Here is a 21,123-nt window from a genome sequence, read left to right as displayed (position 1 = left end):
TTAAGTCAATTTATTCAACTAATATTTATTGACTGGTTTACTATGTACTAAGGACCGGGTGCACAATAGTTAACAGAGTAACTCTGCCATCATGGAACTTACAGACTAGACAAGAAAGGCAAATAACAAACCAAAATAACCACTAGTAAATGTAAAGTTACACTTCTGGTAACAATAAACAAAAAGCTATTAGTGCAGAAGAAGGAAAAAAAAACCCACTATGCAATCTTTTGATTATTTGTGGGGTTTTTTTTGGACTATTTGCAACACTAGAAATTGTTTGACATGAGAAGAAAATGTCAATAAAGAAATTATTTCACAACCTCTCCTGCACTGCAAAAACTAGCAATCACAAGTGTAGATGACAAGTTAACTTTTTAAATCACCAGTACTAGAATAAAGTCACCAAGATGTCACTGGTTTTCAGTTATGCTACTATGTGGCCCAAATATTGGTTTATCATAACCAAGACTATAAATGCTTTGAATTTCAAAGACGACATAACTATGAGTATCCAAACAAAATGAAAGATGACAAATCAACTACAATTTCTTAGGAGTACTGTTCAAGCAAAAAGTACATACAGCGGTAAAGCCATTCATTATAATAATTCATCACTTGTTCATAATTAACAAAATTATTGAAAATACTATTTTTAAAGAACAACAATCATTAAGCATTAAGGAGTTAGTGGTATGTCAAAAGGAACAAAAATAGATTTTTTTTTAGATTTTATAAAACCAAGTCCCAGAGTATCTATATTAATATCCAATTTTAAAATAAAACTAATTCTACAATGTTAACTAGACTTGTGATCATTTCACAATACAAACATATGAATCATTATGTTGTACACCTGAAACTAATATAATGTTGTGTCAATTATACCTCAATAAAAACAAAAAACACTTGTTCAGGAATAAGAGCATCATTCATCACACTTCCTTGTGTCAATTTCCACAACTGCAAAACAAAAATATTTGCCAAACCTACCTCACATTGCTACGAAGATTAAATAAAATAATGTATGTGGTGATACACTGAAAAATGATGTCAGTTATTTTAAACAGTTGCTTCTTTTTTGCCGCCACTATAACACAGCAATTTAAAAAATAACAAAATTGGTTAGATAAGGACTCCATCTCCTTTCGTCTGTCCATAAGTATTTTAAAAGGGGCAAAAAACTGGCAATCAAAAAAAAGCAGTAAGAAAAAATTCAAAACTTCATAATTCCTAAATTGATTACCCCCACAGGAGGCTGGTTGTTTAAGTAGTAACACTCTTACATAACAATATATCTCAGAGAATCAGGGAAATTGTCTCACATATGTATGAAATTGTTTACTGACTAGATGTCACCATCATCACAAACACAAGTCCTGCTACTATGAAAAAATGAGATACATGTATTTATCCACACATACAATGTATTTTAGCTTGATGTTTATTTTCTGATTAAAGCATCTTCAATGCAATGACGCTCCAATGGTTCAGATTTATTTTATTACACTGAATGGAGTTGGTCAATTTAGCACACCAAAACTAATTTCATGTTACACACCCATGGGTTTGAAGCAACTTCTACCATGGGTCTAAAACCAAAATCTCATGTTACTGGCAGCACACGGCCTTGTTTAAAAACTGTGTTTTAAACCAAAAAATTTTTAAAGTGGAGAGCAGCTCTCAGTATTTTATCATTGCTTCTACAAACCGTTTCAGGCTGTTGCTAGGTCCACCTAACATAGCCTTTCCTTTAAAACCTTTAAATGCAAGAGGAGGAGGTATCGTTAACATGGCAACATAACCATTAACGACTTTTCCAAATTCAAAACAAGGATCGCCATCAAAACAAAAATATCAAACAATCAGGCGGAGTGCATGGATACTGATTACTACTCCTGACAACCTGTCCTATATGAAGGATCTTTTTCTTTTATGAAACACTTGCTACTACACTAAAACCACATTAAAATTTTATACCTATGGGCAACTTCCTATCTGAAAACTAAAAATCCAGCGAAATTCCAAACCGTATTTGGGACATCAGTTAAGTATTGTTTACCATGTTGGGTTACATTTAAAAAGAGGGCGGGGAAAAATACTGACAACTTTGAAAGCGTAAAGCTTTTTAAATCTCCCACTAAATCATTTGTGAATAAATCGGTAGACTACATTCAGCAGCTGCTAGACTGGAGCAGAAGATCAAAGTTTTCCCTATACTTGAGAATGCTTATCCCCACCAAAAAGGAACAGAAACCAGTCATCCTTGCCACTGGAGCCAGTTGCCCGGAATTTCCTAAAATATGCCTGATCTGCAAGCGAAGGAGGAGCACTTCTCCGGAGACCAAAGGCGAGAGGTATCTTACATCTTTTGCAGACGAGAGGAGGGGCGGGAACAGGGAGAGCACTAGCAGGTAAGGAAGGAAATCCGTCTTCGGCAGGCACCGGTGGGACCTGAAATCCAGGTCTCAGGATGGCCCTCCCCGCAAAGGCTCAGGACACGGGGAGGTTCCCCGAGGGGGACGCCAGGCTGGGCCAGGACTCCCGGCGCCCCGCCCCGCCTCTCTCGCCGCCACCGGGGACCCGGGACCGCGGACAGAGGCAGCAGAAGCTAAGCGAGCGTCCGCGGTCCCAGCCACGTCCTCCCGCGGCTCACCTGAGAGTGTCGCCTCCGCCCTCGGCTCCCACGGTGCATCCCGCGGGGCCTGGCGGAGGGTGCAGTGATGCCGCCCCGACCGGCCCCAGGGCTGCCGGGCCTGGCCTCCCCGCTCCGGGGACGCACCGGGTGCCCGCCTCGCACCGGCTCCCGGGATCCGCCGGGCTGCAGAGAAGGAAGGAGAGGCAGAAAGGCTGCCTCCCCTCCCCCACAGCAAGCCTCCCCCTGAGCTGCGGCTCTCTGCAGTTCCCTCTGGCGCAGGTCCGGCCCCGCTCCCCCGCCCGGGAGTCACTTCGGCAGCGGCGGCCCAGTCGCCATTACAGCCCAACAACTGACACGGAGGAGGAGCGGCGCCGGCGGCAGTGGCAGTGGCGGTCGCGCGAGGCAGGGCGGGAGCAGTCGGGGCCCAGGCAAACCTCGCGAGAACTGTCCCGACACGGTTCTACAGGAATACAACCTTCGGTTCGGGCCATGTTGAGTGTGGCCGAAAGGTGCGGGAGAGAGAACGAAGAAATGACACTCGAGAGCGCCATGTTTAGTGTGGCGAGTTTGTGCCTTGCAGGACTCGGGAGGAGCCAAAGTAGATCCGCAGCGGAGACCTCTCTCCACCCCCACCCCCCACCCTCCTTCCTCGGACGCTAATTGGGCCTTTTGGCTGCGCATTTCACCCCGGGCCAAAAAAACAAGCTGGGGGTTTGACCAGGGTGCGCTCAGAAGTCGAAATTACAGCTTCTCAGAGTTTACGATGTTTCACCAATTGTCGTCCAAGTAAATCTTCTTTACCCCAATCAGTTTCAGAGCAATTGCAGCGCTGCGGCTGCTGCAGTTACCCACTGCTGTCACTGGCCGTTTTGTTCGCGAGGGTTAACGATTGTGTTCAGCATGCAGTCTGTCCAATGGCTAGAGACTCCAGAGCAAGGAAAACGGAGTTTCCTCCCGTTTAGGTATAGGTATTGGTAGAACTGTGCTTTGAGAGACTTTGTGTGATCAACATATCTTCTAATATCTTTATCCTCTTTCCCCAGTCTCCGAATGGTGAATTCTAATGTGTGTCAGGACTTAGCTTAAATGACATGTCTTCTGCAAATAATGCCACCTTCCGCTAGGTGCTCACTTCGCACAAGCTCTCTGCCCATCACTTTCCTGCACCTTCTGAACTCCCACAACTGTTTACCCAGAGACTATTTCTCATCTTTAAGTATCTTGAAGACGCTTGTCTCTCTGTACCCCAGTAGGGCCTAGCTCATTTTAGGTGCTGGATAACTGCTAACTGCTAGGTGTAACTAGGACATAACTGCTTATTGGGAAGACCTCATCAGAAAAAGCAGAAGGCAGTAACCGCTCCTTCTCTGTAGGGCTTTTAACTGTGCCTGAATAGGACGTATGTGGATGTGCAAAAATGGTCCTGCACATATGTAAAATCTGTACTGTGTCTCCAGGAGGCTGTACCGGAGGGAAGAACAGGAAATGTGGGTATCCCAGTGGTGCCAGGGGTAGTGAGAAAACAACATAAGGACAAAGTTATTTTCCTCATCCTTTCTGTGTAAAGCTGTGGGATAGATGTTTTTCATATGTTATTTTCCTGAATTTATACAACCACCTTATTAAATATTATACTCACGTTTTTAAAAAGAGGAAATGGGAAGGGGGAGCCTGACTGGCTCAGTGGGTGGAGCGTGGGGCTCTTTATCTCGAGGTTGTGAGTTGGAACCTCACTTTAGATGTAGACATTACTTAAAAATAAAATCTTTAGAAGTGGAAATGCGTTGTGAAAAGTTAAGTAATTTGCCCAATATTATGCCATCAGTAAAAAGCAAATGTAAGATTTGAGGTCTCCCTTACTCTAAAGCCTATTTATACTTCTCCACCCCCATGCTGCCTCCTGGGTAACAGAGAAAACACCAAAAGTTTCTGTCACTGTGTGGGGAGCAATGTTATCCTCATATCAGCCTATGCACAGTTTCCATCTCTCATACTGCACGCTGACCCCTGCCTCTCCTTCACCTCCCAAATACCTCAAACACACCAACCTCTCTTCTTTTTGACGTGCCATAGCTCTTATTATTTATACCCTACAGATTGGCTCTTGCAGCATTTTACCATATTTGACTATAATGAATATGAAATTGCAATTGTTGCGTGAGGTCCTGAGACAAACTGATAGCAGCAGGTAAATTATGAGACAGGCGTCCAAGAAGCACATTTTCAAAGGAGTAATATGATACCAGTAATGCAATTCTTGGGCCCCTCTCTCAAGACCCTTCAACCCGGTCAGTGATATGAAAGGATTGAGAGAGGCTTCTGGGTGGCTCAGTAAGTTGAGCGTCCAACTTCTGCTCAGGTCATGATCTTACAGCTCATGAGTTCAAGCCCCGAGTATGGCTCTCTGCTATCGACACAGAGCCCGCTTCGGATCCTCTGTCCCCCCACCTCTCCCACCCCTCCCCAGCTCGTACTCTCTCTCTCTTTCCCAAAATAAATAAATCAACTTAAAGAGAAAAAGGATTAAGGGATTGTAGATTCACAGGATTTGAGAGGAAGATTTTTGGAGAGAATAGGCAGAGAGGTGCAGAGGTGGCTTCTTCCTTTCCTCAAGCTAGAGAGAAGGGCTTTGAGGAGACAACATGGAAAGCTTGATGTGTGCACCAGAATCTGGAAGCCAGAGTAGCCTGAGGCTGGATTCAGCCTTGAAAAGGTACAGCAGCCTCAGCAGTCAGGTAGAGAATGGTGCCTGCCCAGGTTGAGTGTTCCTGCTCCAAAAGAGGAGTCAGAGATAACTGAACCTGAAGTCAGAACCCACGTAAATAGTATTCTACTATTCGAGTTAAGGAAAGGTGGGGAGAAATATAATACTTGCTTGTACATGTATAAATTATCTCTACATGGATACAGAGGACACTGCTATCACTGGCTGTCTGTGTGGAAGGAAACGGATGACTAAGAGTAAGAGGGAGATTTATCAGTTGTACTCTTTCGTACTTTAACAATTTTGAATCATGTCACTATACTAACCATTTAAAAATAAGTATTTTAGGGGCGCCTGGGTGGCTCAGTCGGTTGAGCGTCCTACTCTGGCTCAGGTCATGATCTCACAGTTTGTGAGTTCGAGCCCCGCGTCGGGCTCTGCTGACAGCTCGGAGCCTGGAGCCTGCTTAGATTCTGTGTCTCCCTCTCCCTCTGCCTCTCCCCCACTCGTTCTCTGTCTCTTTCTGTCTCTCAAAAAATAAATAAAGGTTAAAAAAAATAAGTATTTTAAAATAGAGATTAGGTATTTTCCTTAAAAAAAAAAAAAAGAAATTAAAATTGAAGGAATCCTCCTGAAATGGTGGCCTGCCAGGGTGAGTGGAACCCAGAGAAAGACAAGAATTTGGCAGGGGGCAGAAGATGAGGGGACATTGGGAGTGGCCAGCTGAAGGAGAGTCACAGGCATCAATAACATTCCGCAGGTAAGAATAGAGTGGTCAAAAATGGGGGAAAAGAGGAGGAGATTCAATTTCTTTTAAATGTTTATTTTGAGACAGAGAGAGAGAGAGAGAGAGAGAGAGAGAGAGCGCTCAATGGGGGGAGGGACAGAGAGAGAGAGAGAGGCAGACACAGAATCAGAAGCAAGCTCCAGACTCTGAGCTGTTAGCACAGAGCCCGACCAGGGGTTTGAAATACCAAACCGTGAGATCATGACCTGGGCTGAAGTCAGACCCTTAACCCACTGAGCCACCCAGGTAACCCTGTAGCAAAATATTTTTAAATGCCAAAGAATAAGAAAGAGTACATTCAGAAATGTGATTACCTCTGAGGGAGCAGAAGGGGAAGTTATATGTAGTCCAGATGAACTCAAGAAGCTTCGATGGTGTTGGTGGTAATGTTTTATTTCTCAAGCTAGGTGTGGGTGTTTGTATTGTTATTCTTCATAGTTTTTGTATTTCCAAAATATTAAATAATATATTTTAAACATAAAAATAAGTGAGAATTTTAAAATACATGTAGGGAATAGGAGGAAGAACACCCCAGAGAGAAAAGTAAAAGAACACAAGAATGTAATTTCGAACAGTAGAAATGATATCTTACTGATTTGGGGTTCAAGAAACTTTTGAACTTTGTAGCACTGAACAGAAAAGTACACTCTTTTTATCAGAGTTTAAGCCAAGACAAGAGTGTATATCCAAGAAAAAGCTGCAGCAACTTCCTTGGAGGTAAATTAGCCACAGTTCACATAAAGGGCAACCACCACCAAGGGGAAGTTTGTGCAGAATCAACTCCAACCTGTGTCCTGCCTCCAAGCCACTCTTCCAGATCAGCAAAGAGAGGTCATCTCCTCTCCTCAGCCCAGCCCTCCACTATGCACATTCCTGGGAGAGGAAGATAGATCAGTGAAAACGCAGTACAGCTGGTTCTAAGTAAAAAGAAACTCAAAGTTAATGCTAACATTGTTCAATTTTTGATTAATTCAAGTCAAACAAATTATTTTCTTTTTTTTTTTTTTTAAGTTTATTTTGAGACAGCGTGAGTGGGGGAAGGGCAGAGAGGGAGAGGGAGAATCCCATGCAGCCTCCACTGATAGCACCAAGCCCGATCCTGGGCTCAAACTCACAAACCGTGAGATCATGACCTGAGCTGAAACCAAGAATCATGGACACATCGAAGTGAACCACCCAGGCGCCCCTGTGTCCCCTCTTTTTGAGCCTGGATGGAATTTTTAACTGTCTCAACCAAGGGAATACAACTGAAATGATAAAATGTGATTTCAGAGGTTAGGTCATAAGAAGCAATATAATTCTGCTTAGTGTTTTGTCTCCAGGGACACATGCCTTGGAAATCCTGTCTAACATGAAAAAAGCCCCGTTGAAGCTCCATACTGGAAGACCATATAGAGATAGAAATGCACAAAGAACCCTAGGTATTCCTCCTCCCAACTGTCTAAGTCTTTCCAGCATTAACTACCAGACAAATGAGGGATTGATAATTCCAGATGGTTCTGGATCCTATCTGTATTAGTCAGGTCTAATAGAACCAACAGGATGTGTAAATATGTATATATATATACATTAAAATATGTAACAAAATATGTACAAATGTAATATTATAATATGTGTGTAATATAATATGTAGTATATTTAATTTAATGTTAATATTATATATACTGTAACATACAGAAGTATGTTTTTACATATATACTTTAAAAAAATTAAAAAGTCGGGGCGCCTGGGTGGCGCAGTCGGTTAAGCATCTGACTTCAGCCAGGTCACGATCTCGCGGTCCGTGAGTTCGAGCCCCGCGTCGGGCTCTGGGCTGATGGCTCAGAGCCTGGAGCCTGTTTGCGATTCTGTGTCTCCCTCTCTCTCTGCCCCTCCCCCGTTCATGCCCTGTCTCTCTCTGTCCCACAAATAAATAAACGTTGAAAAAAAATTTTTTTTTTAAATTAAAAAGTCTAACTTTTAAAAAATCTTAAAATTCCCATTCCGAATACTCTATAAATACAATTAACATTGATTTTGCATAAACCAGTTGCTGACAATGGAAAACTTGTGATAAAACAGAAAAGAAACTTCCATATTTGAGTAGCAGGGCATTGTCGATCCAACCTCCATCTTCTCTCCCTCTGTGTCTCTCTCTTTACACACACACACACACACACACACACACACACATGTTATGTCACACACACACGTCATTCACTTTTATTGTCACATTTGTTTCAGGCAGGAGTGTTACTACAACTTTACAACAACCAGTAAGGTGGGGAGCCAATCAGAATGGAGCAGGGTTAGAGGTTTCCCTTTTTGGCGGGTATAAACACCTTAGTTGTTAGATCTTGCCAATCAGGTTGCTGAAGGCCAACAGCTATTTAGCAACCAGTACAGAACTATGTTTTTTAAGTTTTTATTTAAATTACAGTTAGTTAACATGCGGGGCAATGTTAGTTTCTGGTGTACAATGTAGTGACTCAACATTTAACATACAACACCCGGTGTTCATCACAAGTATACTCCATAATCCTCATCACCTATTTTACCCATCCTCCCACCCACCTCTCTTCTGGCCACCATCAGTTTGTTCTCTATAGTTAAGAATCCGATGGGGCACCTGGGTGGCTCAGTCAGTTAAGTGGCTGACTCTTGATTTTGGCTCAGGTCATGATGTTGGTTGGGCTCCATGCTGAGCATGGACCCTGCTTGAGATTCTCTCTCTCCCTCTCCCTCTGCCCCTCCCCAGCTCACATGTGCGTGTTTTCTCTCTCTCTCTCTCTCTCTCTCTCTCTCTCTCAAAAATAAATAATAAAAGAGCCTGTTTCTTGGTTTGCCTCTCTCTTTTTTTTACCTATGGTCATTTGTTTGGTTTCTTAAATTCCACATATGAGTGAAATCATATGGTATTTGTCTTGCTCTGACTGATTTATGTCACTTAGCATAATACTCTCTAGCTTCCATCCACATCATTGCAAATAGCAAGACGTCATTTTTCTTTGATGACTGAATAATATTCCATTGTGCGTATATACCACATCTTCTTCATCCATTCATCAGTTGATGGACATTTGGGCTTTTCCATAATTAGGCTATTATAGATACTGCCGCTATAAACATTAGGGTGCATGTATCCCTTTGAATTAGTATTTTTGTACTCTTTGGGTAAATACCTAGTAGTACAATTGATGGATTGTAGGGTAGTTCTATTTTTAACTTTTTGAGGAAACTTCATACTGCTTTCCACAGTGGCTGTACCAGTTTGCATTCCCACCAACGGTGCAGGAGGGTTCCCCTTTCTCCACACCCTTGCCAACACCTGTTGTTTCTTATGTTTTTGAGTTTAGCCATTCTGACAGGTGTGAGGTGATACTCACTGTACTTTTGATTTGTGTATCTTTGATGATGAGCTATGTTGAACATCTTTTCATATGTCTGTTGGCCATCTGTATGTTTTCTTTGGGAAAATGTCTATGTCTTTTGCCCATTTTTTAATTGGATTATTTGGGTTTTCTGGGGTGTTGAGTTTTATTAGTTCTTTATATATATATTTTGGATGCTAATCCTTTATCAGATATATCATTTAGTGCAGAACTATTTTAATATTTAAACAACCAAACCAGATGTCAGTTTAGAATTAGGTATGATGTTATTGCAGGATTTGCAGTGAACTTTGGCCCACTAATTTAATCATCATTACAGCCCTATAAGAAAACCATGGCAAAGATTTGCCTTTGGTAAGAACACGCTGGACCATCCTAGCAGAGTCTATTTTTTACTGGACAAACCTGTCAGTATAAGTGTATTGTTAACAACACTGTGTTTCTCATGCTCGATGCCATTCAGTCCTGAGACTATGACTCAGTTCAGCAGAATTGCCCTGAGATTTTGAGATTCTGTGAGAGGGCACATGAGGAAGCCTATTGCTGCCAGAAATACATAATGTGGAATGTACCTGAAAGTTCTCTGAGGATTCAGCCATTCGTAGTCACAGATTTTTAAAAAATAAAGAAAGAAAGAAGGGAGCAAGCAGTATTTGTCTACCTCCTTGAAAAAGAGGAACTCGGGATTTGAGCTCATTCGTGACTCAGGATCACATTCTTCTTAAATGTAGAAAGTTACCTGACCATTGCAAAAATCCATAGCTTGAAAGGAAAGAAATTCTAACAAATAAGTTCTAGTAAAGTTAAAACAGAGCCATTTACTTCACTTACTTTACTTACAACCTCTTGAGTAAATATTAAAACAGATTGGTTCTGCTTTATTGCTAGGTAAAACGTTTATCCTTATCTGGGAAGGTCAAGACATCACTTGTAAGAAAGAAATCAGAGAGACTTTCAATGAATTTAGCAGCAAACAAGACTAAATAAGCACAGAATTATATTTAGATGGTCTGGGAAATTATTTTCCAACATGAAAAAAGATCTTAACCCCACTCCAAATAATCTATAAATGCAGTTAACATTGATTTTGCACAAACCAGTTGCTGAGAATGAAAACTTTGCGATAAAGCACCACAGGGTTTTAAGGGCTTGAAACTTTCATATTGAGTTAGCAGGACATTACTGATCCAACCTAGATCTGATTCCAAAGCCTCTACTCACACTGACTTGCCCTATGACTTGCCCTATGACTCCAGAACAAGGAATTTAACCTGGATGGACTTAACCTTAGCAGAGATTCTGCTTTTATGGTACGTATCTTTTTTTTTTTTTTTTGATGTATAGGATATGGTTTGAAGATTTAATGGAACTGTAGGGCAAACAGTTAAATCAGTGGTGGGATCTACACTTTCTCCCACCCTGTTTTTGAGTTACTCATTCATACTGGTTGGTAAAGGTAGCTGGAATTTAGGAAGTATATCTTGCGTAAAGTTAACATGAAAAGGATAAACATGTCCTTGACAAAGAGCATGCCCTTCCTCATGACCACAAATAAAACAAACCTGTTTTTAAAAACCAGACTCAGGGGCGCCTGGGTGACTCAGTCGGTTTAGCGTCCGACTTAGGCTCAGGTCATGATCTCATTGTTCTTGGGTTTGAGCCCTCTGTCGGGCTCCACGCTGACAGTATGGAGCCTGCTTGGGATTCTCTCTCTGTCCCTCTCTCACACTTTCTCTCTCTCTCTCTTTCTTCTTCTCTCTCTCTCTCTCTCAAAATAAATAAATTAATTAAAAAAAAAAAACAGACTCTTGAATGTAGAGAACAAACTGGTAGTTACCAGAGAAAAGGTGGGTGGGAGTATGGGTAAAATAGGCAGAGGATTAAGAGTACCCTTATTGTGATGTGAGCACTGAGTCACGTATAGAATTGTTGAATAACTGTATTGTACACCTGAAACTAATATAGCACTGTATGTTTTACACTAGAATTTTTTAAATAAAAAATAATATAAATAAATATAACCGTTTAACCTAGTGCTATGCATTTAGCTCTAACAGTTAACAAAAAAACTCATTGAATGGATAGATGGATGAATACATTACATCAATAAAGTAGACCAGGAGAACTAGGTGGAAATTTAAGGAAGAACAAAGTCCACTCCTTAAACATGTGGCTATTGAGCTCAAAGTAGCTTTTTGGGATTGGATTATCTGGAAGATTGCTTCAAATCCACATTTCATTTTTGATGGCTAATCCCCCCTTAAAATGAGTAATGAAGTGCTGTTGGAACAGAGCCCAGCAATGGGGTTAGTGAATTTCTTCCTCTTTCTATTTCTGATAAGGTCAAAAGCAAACTAGGATTTAAGACAAACCTGACACTGACTTTTTTTTTTTAAATATAGAGGCTTAAAATCATAAACTAATTTATTGTAGTAATTGTGAGACATTGGAAACAATGGGTACATCTCAAAAACATTTGTTTTTGAGTGTTTTTCTTTTTTTAATTTGTTTTTGAGAGAGAAAGAGTGAGCAGAGGTGGGGGGAGGAGCAGAGAGAGAGAGGGAGACACAGAATCCAAAGCAGGCTCCAGGCTCCGAGCTATCAGCACAGAACCTGACACAGGGCTTGAATCCACGAACTGTGAGATCATGACCTGAGCTGAAGTCAGTTCCTTAACTGACTGAGCCACCCATGCGCCCCTTGGTTTTTTGTTTTTCATAAGGATGCTAGCTGGGCTTGAAAAAAAAGTTAGAGAGGGAAGGAGCCAAACGAAAACAGACTCTTAAAAACTGAGAACAAACTGAGGATTGATAGGGGGTGGGAGGGAAGGGAGGGTGGGTGATGGGCATTGAGGAGGGCACCTGTTGGGATGAGCACTGGGTGTTGTATGGAAACCAATTTGCCAATAAATTTCATATTAAAAATTAATTAATTAAAAATTTTTAAAAAACATTAAAGAAAATTTCTTTTTACTTTTATTTGTTTATTTTCAGATAGAGAAAGGGAGGGAGAGGGAGTGTGCACCAAAAAAAAATTTTTTTAATAAAAACATTGTTGGGGCACCTGGGTGTCTCAGTTGGTTAAATGTCTGACTCTTGATTTTGGCTCATGGTCTCACGGTTCATAGGTTTGAGCCCTGAACTGAGTTCCACACCGACAGCTCGCAGAGCCTGCTTGGGATTCTCTCCCTCTCTCTCTCTGCCCCTCCCCTGCCTGTGCTCTCTCTCTCTCTCTCTCAAAATAAATAAATAAACTTAAAAAAATTTCTTGAGTGTAATAAAGCAACTTGCTTAAACAACATCTGTAGTCTGACTTTTATGTAAATAAAATCAAAATAATTCTATACATATTCTGTGCATATCCACAGCATATAAAAAAGATAAACTCTGGTGTTGGGGAATGGATTAGGATTAGGTGAGGCTGGTCATTTTATTTCCAAGATTTGCTTCCATCTTCTCAGGTTTCCTCAACAAGATTTGTGAGTGGACAAACAATATATTTACATCTCAGCCCCACGTCTTTCCTATTTTCCCCAAATTGAGTTTTATACTTAAGAGGAAGAATACTTCTGAATGGGTGATTTTGAAATGTTTTTAAGCTTTAAAAAATTATATTTTCCTATTTTTATCTCCATGAACCTTCAAAGAGTAGTCTCTTCTCATGTTCAGCACCTTCTTTTTGGTATTTTCCCTATTGGCATTTCTTTTAAACAGCTTAGCTAACAGACATGGAAATCCCTTTACTGTACAAAGACAACCTCTTTTTTCTCAGAACACTCTAAAGAGAAGGGTATCTCTTTTTAGGGCATCTCTCTGTTTCGATGCTGTTTTATGGACCAATAATACAAATGAAATATGCAGTGGAACATCTCATAGCAAGACAGCTGCAACTTAAAAAAATTTTAAAAATTAAAAAAAAAAACGCTAAAGAATAGAAGTCAGAATAAGGTTACATGTAACCAAACCAGGTTATATTTTGAAAGGGGTGAACCACCTATTTGCAGGCTGTGGAAAGTTTTAAACTCTTGACAGGAGATTTTCTGTGGCCCTTCCAAAAATAGAAAAAGGCAGCTGGGTGCCCAGCCTGGAAGAAGACCCACAGATTTAAATGAGGCTTATCAGCCACTAAAACCACTCCTGGAATCCCAGGATTGGGTTCTCCCCACCTGTTGGACAAGAAATGAGAACATGTGAGCATTTGGTTACAAATCCTACTGCATTAACAAAATATTATAAGGGGCCAAGAGCAGCTGGAACTGCCTTACAGAAAAACTGACAGGCAGGAATAAGATTGATGGCGAAGAGAGAGCTGGTTTTGGAAATATAAGTGATTGCATACATTAAGCATGAACTGAAAAATTTGTCCACTCTCACACACAAAAAAAAGGAGGTTGGAGAGGGCACCTGAATAGCTCAGTCGGTTAAGCACCCAACTTTTGATTTCTGCTCCGGTCATGATCTCACAGGTTCATGGGATCAAGCCCCCTGGTGGCGGGCTGTGCATAGAACTGCTTAAGATTCTTTCTCCCTCTCGCCCTGTCCCTCCCCTGCTTGCATGTTGCATGTGTGTATATGCATGGTCTCAAAAGAAAGAGAGAAAGAAAGAAAGAAAGAAAGAAAGAAAGAAAGAAAGAAAAGAGAGAGAGAGAGAAAGGGAGGAAGAAAGGAAGGAAGAAAGAAAAATAAAAATTTGTCCAAACATAAATACTATTCTAATACATGCTGATAGTTGTTTTACATATATAAGTGGTTATAACTAATACATATGTATTTTATGTAACTAATTTTAGATAACATGTATGTATAAATAACTCTTGCACAAACTTTAATAACCTCAGTTATTCACACACATTGTCTTGTTTAATTCTCACCAACTCCTGTGGTGTATCACCATAATCCGTCTCTCAGAGAGGGGAAGTTGAAGCATGGCGTCATGACATGGCTTGCTTTTGGTCACAGGTTGAAGAGTGGTAGGGCTACCCATGGAACCTCCATCATTTGAATCCAGAAGGCATGCCTGTTCAAAGGTGCTCAAAGCAGTTGGATTCTCTTTAGAGAGAAGACTGGCATGTGGATTTCTGTGCTTTGGCTGAACCAAAAAGATAGGAGTTACCTAGTGACAAATCGTTCTGTTTGCTGGGTTCATGATTTCTCTGTTTCCCCAACTCTAAGGTCACCAGCCCACACAGGTGGGATGGGTATAACTGTGGATGTTTATATGCAGCTCTCTGCCCTAAATTAACCTGATCTCCCATCAGTAACCTTAATCCCAAATTCAGGCCAAAATGAAGGAGAAATGTATTATTTCTCCATTTTGAAATATACAGTTTACATGCAGTTAATATTCTCAAACTTTATTTTTGTCCTGTGATTAGTTTGCTTCTAGCACAAGTACTTGCTATTAGTATATAAACATATATTTGTGTTTGTGATTTTTGCCAGTGTCTGTTTATGGAGCAGACTATAACAGATTTATAGGAGCTTGGAGATGGGGACTAAAGTCAAAATAACATTTTTGAAAGGGCAACAACCAAGAACCACTCCCTCCTCTCATAATTTGTTCTCATAAAAATTACAGAATTTTCAGGGATAATTCTTTCTTTTTTTTTCTTAAGTAGGCTCCATGACCCTGAACTCACACTGCTGCGATCAAGACCTGAGCTGAGATCAAGAGTTGGACGCCTAACCAACTGAGCCACCCAGGCACCCCTTCAGGGACAATTCTGAGTTGAGTGGGAGTAGAAAGTATAGAATAATCCCTAGACCTTTCCTATTCATGCCCACCTTACCAAAAATAATGTATGACACAAGCACAGAGTAACCATTAGGACATCGGATACTAACTGATATAATTTCATAGGGTTCTATATTAGATACCTAAAAGAGGTTGTACTAAATGACCTAAACCTAATGTGGATACTTTTTAGAATCTGGGATCATTTATTTTTGAATTACCTGTTAAATGTCTCCCATGAAAAGCAACTGTGACTTACAACAAAAGCATTTTCATTTAATTGTTTACAGAAGATAGTATCAGTTTTAAAAATACATTTAAACAAATTTACACCAATAAATGCCTTTTGAATCTGGAAAGCTGACCTAGTGATATGAACAGAAAAGATTAGATTCCTGACATAAATTTCTGGTTCCATCACCGACTCGTTGTGCATGCTTAAGGAAGTTATTTAATCTCTTGGTATCTTAGTTTCTCCACCTATAAAATTGGGGTAATAATATTTGCTATTAGATAATGTCAACAAAGCACTTGGAGCACCTCAGAAGAAAGGCACCACAAGTATTTTGCTATCTTAAGCATGACCTCATACTGTCTGAAGAATGAACATTACCAGGCTTGTTGATTATCCCAGCACCTTAATTCTAAACTTTTCCCGTTCAACTGCTTTCTGGCTTTACTCATTTCTGTTTATACTCTTTACATATTTTAACTTCGTTGCGCTGTGTGTATTGTTTTGAGGAAATTTGGTTCTTTGAGGAAACCATGAGACCATGCTTCAATTTGTTTGGTTTGGGTTGTTTGTTTGTTTGTTTAAACTCATATGCCTATGTTTAAGGTTTGAAACAAACACAGAGCACTTAAACAACTTTCTAATCATAGGAGACAACTATAGCTATGCAAATCATATTAGCCTTATCCATTCACTGCTCTTGTTTGTGTTCTTTTTTTTTTTTAATTTTTTTTTAACATTTATTTATTTTTGAGACAGAGAGAGACAGAGCATGAACGGGGGAGGGGCAGAGAGAGAGGGAGACACAGAACCGGAAGCAGGCTCCAGGCTCCGAGCCATCAGCCCAGAGCCCGACGTGGGGCTCGAACTCACGGGCCACGAGATCGTGACCTGAGCCGAAGTCGGACGCTCAACCGACTGAGCCACCCAGGCGCCCCTGTTTGTGTTCTTTATATTTCATTTCATATTAAAAGGTCATTTTTAGCATGCACATATAGATTTATATTCCTCCCTGAACACTGTGTGCAAGATTTAAGGCAGATGTTGAGACTATTGTAAAGTTTGACGTTTGTGTCACTTTCCTAGGGGAATGAGATAACATGATAAAAAGGCAAAAGAGTAGTTGCTTAGGACTAAATCTGAGCATAACCTATAGTCCAATCATCTAATACACATTGATCTCCTTGGGGAAAATGGTAAGGGTCAAATAGTTACTTCAAGAACAACCACATGAGGGGCGCCTGGGTGGCGCAGTCGGTTAAGCGTCCGACTTCAGCCAGGTCACGATCTCGCGGTCCGTGAGTTCGAGCCCCGCGTCGGGCTCTAGGCTGATGGCTCGGAGCCTGGAGCCTGTTTCCGATTCTGTGTCTCCCTCTCTCTCTGCCCCTCCCCCGTTCATGCTCTGTCTCTCTCTGTCCCAAAAATAAATAAACGTTGAAAAAAAAAAAATTTAAAAGAACAACCACATGACTCAAAAAGCAGAGCTGCTAATTCAATAACAATTAACACTTAGATGAACAGACCTTCGGTTTGGGGGACCTACCAGCTAATGATAGAAAATCTAATTCTCTGAGACTATTCCCAAAGAGAAAGACTTCATTGGAACGTACCCATGAAGATGTTATATTTCATACAGCAAGTATTACACTATACAACCACAGTGGGAGCCATCTGTTGAACTATAGACAGAGTATGACCTCCTAGAGATAAAGACTCTTTCAGAGGAGACATCAAGTGAAATACTTTGGGGTTTACAGTATTTTCAGGTATTACAAACTTTGCCAGTTTTATAGAATCAGCATTGACAGAGATTTTAAATATCTAGTTCAATGTACGCTCAAGTTGGGAAATCAGAACCATAGTCTGCCTTTGTTATTGGAAAGGTACTCTTTCGAACAGAGTTCTAAACATTTTTGCCGGATTTTATCTCTACAGAGAGGTGTAAATTTCATCAGGTAATGAAGTGATCCCATAGGTCAAGCACTATGTTTCCCTAAACTGTACCCATTATTATATGCATAAAAAAAAAAGAAATGGATATTATGATGGGATAGAATGTAGTGTGATGGTTAACAATGTAAGTACAATGTAAGTTCTGGAGTCACATGGTCTGAGTTCAAATTCTATCTTCAAAGTATAGCTTTGTGTCTTTGTTTTCTCAACTATAATAGGGAGAGAGTAATTGTATTTACTTCAAAGGATTATGAAAATTAAATTAGATACTATATGTATGGTGCAAATCATGGTGCTTGGCACACGATAAGTGCTCAAAAAATGTTAGCTATCATTCACTCCATTTATAGACTACACTAACCTTGAAGTGTGACAGTTTGGGATCTCTGAGAAGCAGACTCTGACAAAATTTAATGTGCTAGATGTTTACTAGGGAATGCCTTTGGCGTGAACACCTATGGAAAAGAGGTGAAGGAAGAAGGATGGGGTTGAGGGGGGAGTCACATTATAATACAGGTACCATAGCCTCATCTAATCCCATGGGAAAGCTCTAGAGTGCAAATGGTCCGTCCAAATTGTACTATGATGGACTGAGAAGGCCTGGCCCTTATATTCCCTTAATCAGTCATTGGATGTGTACCACTCTCCCCCTAACCTGGCATGACCTTGGGCAAAATGACTCTCTGCAGCTGAAGTAATCCATGAAGTGGCTGACAGTGAAGGCTCTTCACTGACCACATGCCCCGTATTCGGTGCAACACATCCTTCCTTTAAGGTGATCTAGGTGGCACATCTTTGTGTTCAACACCGGGTAGTCTGTGCAGCACTTGGGAAATAATCTCAACCAGTTATAATTGTTTGAATAAAAGTGAAGTCTTTAAAAATAAAAGTAGGATAGTGAGGTCGAACAAGCCATGGAAAGATGGGAGAAAAGTCTATATATGTGACAAAAAGCTTTCTCGTTCTTTATAAAATCCCCAGATTTTTACAGACGGGGTTTCTGGTGACTAGAACTGCGATGGGTTGGGGTTTGTAACGGAGGTGTAAGCTAGGAGAAAGTCCAAATACTCTGCATCATAAGGGTCACTTAAGAGGGTGGAAATAGAAGCCAGCCAGCTGATGTCACACAGAAAAGAATTGATAATAAGAATTTAAGTGAACAAAAATAACTGACATTGTACCCTTTGATGTCCTCAGCACTTTCAAAGTGCTTCGCATATAGCAACTGACTGCATCCTCACAATAACACTGTAAGATTTATTTACATTATTTCCCCCATTTTAGAGATGAGGGAACTGAGGCAGAGAGAAGTTAAGTGATTTGCCGATGTCGTTGAGCAAGAAAGGTATGGAGCTGGGATTTGGACCCAGGAGGTCAGACTCCAGACTCCAGACAGTGGGACTTGTGCTCTTAGTCATACATTCCCTTCTGTTTCTGTTCAATTACCAATGTTTTTGATGCAAACGGACTCTTTCTCAGCAAGTCAAAGAAGTGCCATTTTGCATCTAGGCTGAGAGAGGACGAAAACAGAGGCTGTGCGGTATGCAGGGACAGCTAAGACCTGGGTTACATATAGGTGTTTCAAAAAAGATGAACTGTGAATCCACACTGCAGGTCTTTAGTTACAACAGCACGATGCCAGTGTAGGCGAGTATGAGTCAACAGGACTGTGTGACGACGGTCTTCAGACTTTTGGTGCGGGTAGTACTTGGATTCCACAAGCTGAGCAAGGAGGAAAGAAAGAAAAGGGTTTAAAGGAGAGCCACGAATAAGAACCTACAAATTGGAAAAATACTCCAACCTGTATAGAGCCTGAATAGATTGGGGGGAAAGTACTGCATATCGCGTTTCTAGAGACTAGGCGCTTAGTGGTTGACAATAGATGTTTTCAAACCAGACTGCCCAAATTCAAATCTCTGCTTTGTTACTTTTTACTTGGGTATTCTTAAGTGTCACTGTACCTTTCTGTGCTTCCGTTTCCTATTAAATGGGAGTAACAGTACTACCTCACAGTGTTATTATGAGACTTGAATCTGTTAATACACATGAAGCACTTGAAACGGTGTTTGGAGCATGAATAAACACTTAGGCAAATAGCTGACAAAAAGTAAAAAGAGTGACAGACAACTTAACACGTATTCAAATATAAAGACCTTTATGTAGATCTGTTCCATCTATTTTGTGACACAATGAGAGAAGGCCACTTAAACTAGGAGAGATTGAATGAAAATTGCCCATCCAGAATAAATACTGAGTGAATGTTCTCTATAAAGGAGTATATAGCATGGAGTAGATTCTCAAGTTTAGCCTAAGAATGGTACTGTCTACAATTGGGGGGCAGGGAGGGACTTAAAGAATCAAGTTTGAATCAGGTACATAGTCTCCTACCATTACACTTGCCCAAGAAACAGTCTGAAAACTAAAGAAGGTTCTCAGTGTTCTTTTGAGGGACTTATAACAAATTAGTAATAGCTATTATATATTAAGATAGTACCTGAAGTGTTAATAACTGTTATTTCTTCAGCATAAAAAATATCAACGCAATGGGAAGAAATCAGAACACATTTGTAGCAGAGCTACAAAAAGGACAAGTTTGCCTAGACAAGAGATGCAGATTTTAAAATTTTAAGTGTTTCCATCACCCTTTATTTCATTTTTTAAAGTGAAAATGAGGGCCGCCTGGGTGGCGCAGTCGGTTAAGCGTCCGACTTCAGCCGGGTCACGATCTTGCGGTCCGTGAGTTCGAGCCCCGCATCAGGCTCTGGGCTGATGGCTCAGGGCCTGGAGCCTGTTTCCGATTCTGTGTCTCCCTCTCTCTCTGCCCCTCCCCCATTCATGCTCTGTCTCTCTCTGTCCCAAAAAAAATAAATAAACATTGAAAAAAAAAAATTAAAAAAAAAAAAGTGAAAATGAAATTAATTAACCAGTATAGCATCATGTCATATAAAGGTCTTTATAAATTGGAAGATGTATTCAGTTGTCCCTTAACCGTATCTGCCCACTTGTTGGCCTGACCTCAGGAAAATGCCGTTCCCCATCCCCACCCCATGGTCCCTGTTAAAGGAGTGACCTAGACAGCCATGCTTCATTATATATTCTTTTCAGGGATCATCCATACACTGGGTTGAGCCAAGCAAGTTTATTCTCTTTGTGCGTTTAAGTCACAAAGGGGAAGTTACTAAGGTGAAGTAAGCCAGAAGCAGAGGCAGGGGGGATGGTGGCTGAGCTCTCCATCGGAAGTCCTCTGGTTCCCAGTCTCCTGTCGTAAGAGTCTGAAATGCATTCTTACAATACCCACCCCACCCCTCTTTTTCTCTTCTGCTTGTTAGACAGCGCTGTTTTTTTGTTTTTGTTTTGTTTTTTGTTTTTTGTTTTTTTACAATCAAATAATCCCTGACTTATTATGTGTCTCTCTCTACTTCAAACGGCTAAAAGTCAACAATGACATACAGAGATAAAAGCTGAGTCTACCACTGTGTATTTTGTATTTGGGGAGAAAAGATACATGAGCTACATTGAATGAAGAGTTATTTTTAGTAGTACAGCACTTTGAAGAGTCCTCTGTGAGGTATTTTCCCTAATATGACATTCAATTAACCAAGCCTTGTCATTTCTACCTAAATATTTTTTATCCATTTTCTCTCCACACTCATAGCCATCACTTATTTGGATTATACTACCCTCTTAGGCATTATAAAAAGGTGT

General features: G+C 40.6%; 1 protein-coding gene across 2 annotated transcripts in view; it reads right to left on the bottom strand.

Annotated features, from left to right (window-relative positions):
* The window catches only part of CEP350 (centrosomal protein 350), a 155,977-nt gene extending 152,994 nt beyond the window's left edge, over positions 1-2,983 (bottom strand). For both annotated transcript variants that reach the window (XM_047076855.1, XM_047076856.1), the window contains exon 1: positions 2,657-2,983. The gene's annotated coding sequence lies outside the window, so the exon portion shown is untranslated. The remainder of the gene's footprint in view (positions 1-2,656) is intronic.
* Between the last annotated feature and the right edge of the window lie 18,140 nt (positions 2,984-21,123).

Source organism: Lynx rufus, unplaced genomic scaffold, assembly GCF_022079265.1.
Source record: "Lynx rufus isolate CCGP_SWC_20201006 ecotype Redwood Valley unplaced genomic scaffold, mLynRuf1.p SCAF_15, whole genome shotgun sequence".
Classification (NCBI taxonomy): Eukaryota; Metazoa; Chordata; class Mammalia; order Carnivora; family Felidae; genus Lynx; species Lynx rufus.
Note: the sequence above shows the minus strand (reverse complement) of the source record. Positions and strands in the feature narration are given on the sequence as shown.